Source organism: Tachysurus fulvidraco, chromosome 18, assembly GCF_022655615.1.
Source record: "Tachysurus fulvidraco isolate hzauxx_2018 chromosome 18, HZAU_PFXX_2.0, whole genome shotgun sequence".
Lineage (NCBI taxonomy): Eukaryota > Metazoa > Chordata > Actinopteri > Siluriformes > Bagridae > Tachysurus > Tachysurus fulvidraco.
Window position 1 is genome coordinate 20509209 of NC_062535.1, and position 7019 is coordinate 20516227.

The 7019-nt window shown below is 42.0% G+C and overlaps 1 protein-coding gene across 1 annotated transcript in view; it reads left to right on the forward strand.

Annotated features, from left to right (window-relative positions):
• sp6 (Sp6 transcription factor) overlaps nt 1-7019 on the forward strand; it is a 64134-nt gene that overhangs the window by 2782 nt on the left and 54333 nt on the right. Inside the window, exons 2-3 of the mRNA XM_047803431.1 lie at nt 2172-2226; nt 3012-3229. The gene's annotated coding sequence lies outside the window, so the exon portion shown is untranslated. The remainder of the gene's footprint in view (nt 1-2171; nt 2227-3011; nt 3230-7019) is intronic.

The window sequence follows — 7019 nt, forward strand, 5'->3', positions numbered from 1 at the left end:
AGTAGGTGTTCAATGTTAGTGTCAGTGTGTTGGGGTTAGTAGGTGTTCAGTGTTAGTGTCAGTGTGTTGGGGTTAGTAGGTGTTCAGTGTTAGTGTCAGTGTGTGTGGGGTTAGTAGGTGTTCAGTGTTAGTGTCAGTGTGTGTGGGTTAGTAGGTGTTCAGTGTTAGTGTCAGTGTGTGTGGGTTAGTAGGTGTTCAGTGTTAGTGTCAGTGTGTTGGGGTTATTAGGTTGTTCAATGTTAGTGTCAGTGTGTTGGGGGTTAGTAGGTGTTCAGTGTTAGTGTCAGTGTGTGGGTTAGTAGGTGTTAGTAGTAGTGTCAGTGTTAGTGTCAGTGTGTTGGGGTTAGTAGGTGTTCAGTGTTAGTGTCAGTGTGTTGGGGTTAGTAGGTGTTCAGTGTTAGTGTCAGTGTGTGTGGGGTTAGTAGGTGTTCAGTGTTAGTGTCAGTGTGTGTGGGGTTAGTAGGTGTTCAGTGTTAGTGTCAGTGTGTGTGGGTTAGTAGGTGTTCAGTGTTAGTGTCAGTGTGTGTGGGTTAGTAGGTGTTCAGTGTTAGTGTCAGTGTGTGTGGGTTAGTAGGTGTTCAGTGTTAGTGTCAGTGTGTGGGGTTAGTAGGTGTTCAATGTTAGTGTCAGTGTGTTGGGGTTAGTAGGTGTTCAGTGTTAGTGTCAGTGTGTTGGGGTTAGTAGGTGTTCAGTGTTAGTCTCAGTGTTAGTGTCAGTGTGTTGGGGTTAGTAGGTGTTCAGTGTTAGTGTCAGTGTGTTGGGGTTAGTAGGTGTTCAGTGTTAGTGTCAGTGTGTGTGGGTTAGTAGGTGTTCAGTGTTAGTGTCAGTGTGTGTGGGTTAGTAGGTGTTCAGTGTTAGTGTCAGTGTGTGTGGGTTAGTAGGTATTCAGTGTTAGTGTCAGTGTGTGTGGGTTAGTAGGTGTTCAATGTTAGTGTCAGTGTGTTGGGGTTAGTAGGTGTTCAGTGTTAGTGTCAGTGTGTGTGGGTTAGTAGGTGTTCAGTGTTAGTGTCAGTGTGTGGGTTAGTAGGTGTTCAGTGTTAGTGTCAGTGTGTTGGGGTTAGTAGGTGTTCAGTGTTAGTGTCAGTGTGTGTGGGGTTAGTAGGTGTTCAGTGTTAGTGTCAGTGTGTGTGGGGTTAGTAGGTGTTCAGTGTTAGTGTCAGTGTGTGTGGGGTTAGTAGGTGTTCAGTGTTAGTGTCAGTGTGTGTGGGGTTAGTAGGTGTTCAGTGTTAGTGTCAGTGTGTGTGGGTTAGTAGGTGTTCAGTGTTAGTGTCAGTGTGTGTGGGTTAGTAGGTGTTCAGTGTTAGTGTCGGTGTGTGGGGTTAGTAGGTGTTCAATGTTAGTGTCAGTGTGTTGGGGTTAGTAGGTGTTCAGTGTTAGTGTCAGTGTGTGGGGTTAGTAGGTGTTCAGTGTTAGTGTCAGTGTTAGTGTCAGTGTGTTGGGGTTAGTAGGTGTTCAGTGTTAGTGTCAGTGTGTTGGGGTTAGTAGGTGTTCAGTGTTAGTGTCAGTGTGTTGGGGTTAGTAGGTGTTCAGTGTTAGTGTCAGTGTGTGGGGTTAGTAGGTGTTCTGTGTTAGTGTCAGTGTTAGTGTCAGTGTGTTGGGGTTAGTAGGTGTTCAGTGTTAGTGTCAGTGTGTTGGGTTAGTAGGTGTTCAGTGTTAGTGTCAGTGTGTTGGGGTTAGTAGGTGTTCAGTGTTAGTGTCAGTGTGTGTGGGGTTAGTAGGTGTTCAGTGTTAGTGTCAGTGTGTGTGGGTTAGTAGGTGTTCAGTGTTAGTGTCAGTGTGTGTGGGTTAGTAGGTGTTCAGTGTTAGTGTCAGTGTGTGTGGGTTAGTAGGTGTTCAGTGTTAGTGTCAGTGTGTGGGGTTAGTAGGTGTTCAATGTTAGTGTCAGTGTGTTGGGGTTAGTAGGTGTTCAGTGTTAGTGTCAGTGTGTTGGGGTTAGTAGGTGTTCAGTGTTAGTCTCAGTGTTAGTGTCAGTGTGTTGGGGTTAGTAGGTGTTCAGTGTTAGTGTCAGTGTGTTGGGGTTAGTAGGTGTTCAGTGTTAGTGTCAGTGTGTTGGGGTTAGTAGGTGTTCAGTGTTAGTGTCAGTGTGTTGGGGTTAGTAGGTGTTCAGTGTTAGTGTCAGTGTGTTGGGGTTAGTAGGTGTTCAGTGTAATCACTCTGCTCTTGTTCCTCAGCTACAGACCAGCCGTGTTGTGGTGTAAGGGGAATAAAACACAAAGGAATGTAAAGGTAATCTACACACAGTGTCACTACACACAGTGTCACTACACACAGTTTCACTACACACAGTGTCACTACACACAGTGTCACTACACACAGTGTCACTACACACAGCTTCACTACACACAGTGTCACTACACAGTTTCACTACACACAGTTTCACTACACACAGTGTCACTACACACAGCTTCACTACACACAGTGTCACTACACACAGTTTCACTACACACAGCTTCACTACACACAGTGTCACTACACACAGCTTCACTACACACAGTTTCACTACACACAGCTTCACTACACACAGTGTCACTACACACAGTTTCACTACACACAGTTTCACTACACACAGTGTCACTACACACAGCTTCACTACACACAGTTTCACTACACACAGTTTCACTACACACAGTGTCACTACACAGTTTCACTACACACAGTTTCACTACACACAGTGTCACTACACACAGTGTCACTACACAGTTTCACTACACACAGTTTCACTACACACAGTGTCACTACACAGCTTCACTACACACAGTTTCACTACACACAGTTTCACTACACACAGCTTCACTACACACAGTGTCACTACACACAGCTTCACTACACACAGTTTCACTACACACAGTTTCACTACACACAGTGTCACTACACAGTTTCACTACACACAGTTTCACTACACACAGTGTCACTACACACAGCTTCACTACACACAGTGTCACTACACACAGCTTCACCACACACAGCTTCACCACACACAGCTTCACTACACACAGTTATTCTGACCACAGGCTTTGGGACACGAGGCAGCTGAAACTCAGCACGAACCCCTGAACACGAACCCCTTCAGCTCACAGCTTCCTCCATCCTCAAAGAGCCGCGCGGTGAAAAGGTGGAGCTCCGCGAACAAACACGTCACGCGCGCGCGCACATCCGATCCGTGTGTTGGAGAGACTTTCAGGTCAGTTGCAGAGGAAGCAGTCAGGTGAAGATCGTCACCGTCACACAGGTAAAGACACAAACTTACACACTTACGGCTGTGTTATAGTGTTAACGTTAAAGCTCTGGGGCAAATACAAGCGTGCGCGTGCGCCTTTGGGCTCAATTCTGTAGGAAAGTCAATCACTGTTAACTAAAGTAATAAAGCTAATAGAATACTTAATAATTAGTCTAATTAAGTAATCACACACACACACACACACACACACACACACACACACACACACACATTAATGCTGAAAACAAGCCGCATGTATGTAACGGTGTAAAATATCATATCGGGGTTATTGGGTTAATATGATCAGATAATAAGGTGCTTCAGTTGTAATCAAGTTCTCATCCTCTGTATATATATATATATATATATATATATATATATATATATATATATATATATATATATATATATGTATAAGAGGTGTGTGTGTGTATGTGTGTGTGTGCTCTGTTTTTGTCCTTGTTTATTGTCCTGACTTGTATACAGTATGTCAGGTTTTTTTTTCCAGAACTTCAGAAGTTCATTTGTTTTATTATCCATAAGGAGATGATCTCGATGTCTGCCCTTATTTTAACGCCGTGTAAATCTGGGTGTGAATTTTCGGGCTTCTTTGTTCTGTCACTGGTCTGTACTGGTCCAAGGCTTTGGTAAATTCTGATGATCTAACGTCTGCCAGCTGAAACTGGTCTAAACCAACGGCATGATGAGCTTTTCATCTCACCATGTTCACCATTGGTCTCGTGATCGCCGCCACACCGCTGTACGATGTTATTTATTACAGTGTAAAGAAATAAGAACAAAATGAGTTAAATGCAGCTGGAAGCAGACGTTATTAGGGTGAGACGATAAATTACTCTGAACAAATTTTTGGTTTGTTTTATTAAAGATAGCGATTGAGAAATACGGCGGCTTTTTCTGTGAGAAAAAGAACATCATGGAGAACATCATGCTAGACAGAGTCGTGTCCCACTGTTCATGTGTGTTTATACAAAAGCTACGCATTAATGTTCCTTTTCCACACCATCACAAAACCTACAGAAAGAACAAAACACACGTTTACTCGCTGTCTCCTGTTAGAATAAAATAATGAGCTCAGATGTCCGGGCATTTATATATTAATAATTAAATATATATATATATATATTTTTAATATAGTTACAATAATTTATTTTATTTGTATAGCGCTTTTTACAACTGATATTGTCTCAAAAATACTGCGAGTGACGAGTCTCTGTGATTAGACACAGAGGACAGATTAGACATGTCACTGTTATGTCCAATGTTCACTTTGAGAAGAGAAAAACCTTAAAACATTCACAGTTTTAACCTTTCACACAAAACTCCAGACTTTATTTTAAAAAGGTTACTAGTTTAATCATTAATATATAATTAACCTGAGTGTTAAAATGATTAAAATATTATTAATGATTAAAACATTATATAAAAATATTAAATAGATTATGTTAGAATCACTTAGCATCTCTTCTTTTGTCAGTGTAATATGTGATATGGTTACTCTGAAGAGGCTTTAGGGTTGAGGTGTAATCATAGTGTCTCAATGTGACACACACACACACACACACACACACACACACACACACACACACACACACACACACACACACACACACACACATGTATTTAGGTTCAGTACATTGAAATAATTTAATATTTTAGATTTAATAAAGATCTAATCTTTAGAAAAGTTTCTTTAGATTACTAGAGATTCAGAACTGGTTGTGTTCTGACCAGCTGTACACGTCACTGTCCGTGTGTCGGATGCTATTGACAAGCTGTGCATCGTCTGCGTGTCATAGCACCGTTATTGGAATCTAACATGTCCACAAGTCAGGTCATGACATTTCTGTAATGCTGGATCTGCCTCCATCAACTGTAAGTGCTATTAATGTGTAATGTGTCTTGGAGCAACAACAGCTCATCCATGATGCAGTAGACCACACAACATGCAGAGTGCTGAAGAACATACTGTAGTGTATAAAAATGATCTTCTGTTACATCCCTCACTACAGAGCTCCAAACTGACTCTGGAAGTTTGGCCTGACTTGTGTGACATCAGCACAGGAGCTGGGCATGAGAAGCTTCATCAAACATGTTTTATGGCCGAGAAGCTTTACGTAAGCTTAAGATCATTGCACACAATGCAGAGTGTATGCTGGAGTGGTGTAAAGCACCAACACTGGACTATGGAGCAGTTTTCTCTGGAGTAATGAATGGTCCAAAATCTGGAAGTGTGATGGATGTATCTGGCTGTAGTGAATGCCAGCAGAAGCAAACTGATCCGATCGCAGAGCACCAACATGTTTGTTGGAGCAGGGATAATGGTCAGGGTTGCTGTTTCGTTTGGGCTCCTTAGTTCCAGTGAAGGATAATATTAAGGCTACATAATTGTATACTTTCATCGTTGTGCAGTAGTTTGGGGAAGAACCTTTTCTGTTCCAGCATGAAAATGTCTTGGTACACAACACAAGCTCCATAAATTCATCCCCATTTCAGGATCAACCTTGGGGACATGGACAATTACCTGTCCTTCTCTTGGCATATCGCTAATCTGAAACGCTCATGTTGGTTTCTTCTGTACAACATCACAAGGATTCTGCCATTTTTATCTACACAATCAGCTCAGGTGCTTGTTTAGAGATTGGACATCAGTTCCCACACACCACCCCATCACTGCTCCCTCCACTGGCTTCCAGTAGCTGCTGCATCAGATTCAAAACACTGATATTTCATTTACATTTACGGCGTTTGGCAGACGCCTTTATCCAGAGCGATGTACAAAAGTGCTTTGAAGTCTCTTTCAATGAATACATTCACTCTCCAGTAGCTCTTCTGTGCTTCTAGCACTTCAGTCTCTTGTCCTCTGAACACAGTTTGTCCTCTGTAAATGATCCATAATGCAGCTGTGTGACTTGTCTTCAACCTGCCTAAGTTCTCCAAACTGCTACGCTCCTCTACTGGCTCCTGGAGCTGAACACATCAGATGATTGTCTACAAACCCGGAGCAGCTTCCTCTTACCTCAAAGCTCTTCTCTTTCCTCACACTGCACCTCACATCTCGGATGTTCTCGGATCTTCTAGCACTGCTCCACGGGTTCCACCATCTCTCAGGATTACAGGTAGGTCATTGAGACTCTTCTCTCTTCTGGCACCAAAGTGGTGAAGTGAATTTACCCTGGACATCTGAACAGCTGAGCCACTAACAGCTGAAGACTGTCCTTTTCATGGAGTGGAGTTCATGGATTTTCCTAACAATTGCATGTCTGTGTCTTCTCCTTCCTGTAGTTCACCCTAACAGTGTTTTAGACTGATGGAAGTCTGCGACCTAGTGAACCAACACTGATGCATGTTGATAGAGACATCGATCAATGATAAGACAAGAATTTAATATTTATATTGACGACTGTTTTATGTTTTTTTTCCAAGTTAAATCCCTTTCTTGTAGATGACTTTGAGAACACAAATATTATAATTCTACATGACGAGTAGGTTCCACCTTTGGGTTTAGAATTGTTTACATTGTTGGAATTTGGTGCGAGTGGGATGGATGGATGGGATTTGATCAATTTTGCTGTGGTTGTTAAATGGAGTGTTTGGTTTAGCATAATGTTTGGGAAATAATGTTAAACTAATCATAGTATCTAATTGTTTGTGCTTGTTTAACCATTTCTATAGCTGTCATGGGATCTGTACCGATTACTGTAGCTCCTAAATAATCAACAATAAATAAACAACTCTTGTGGCTGATTTTGCTGTTGGTTTAAGCTGAAAAGATCCACTTTAA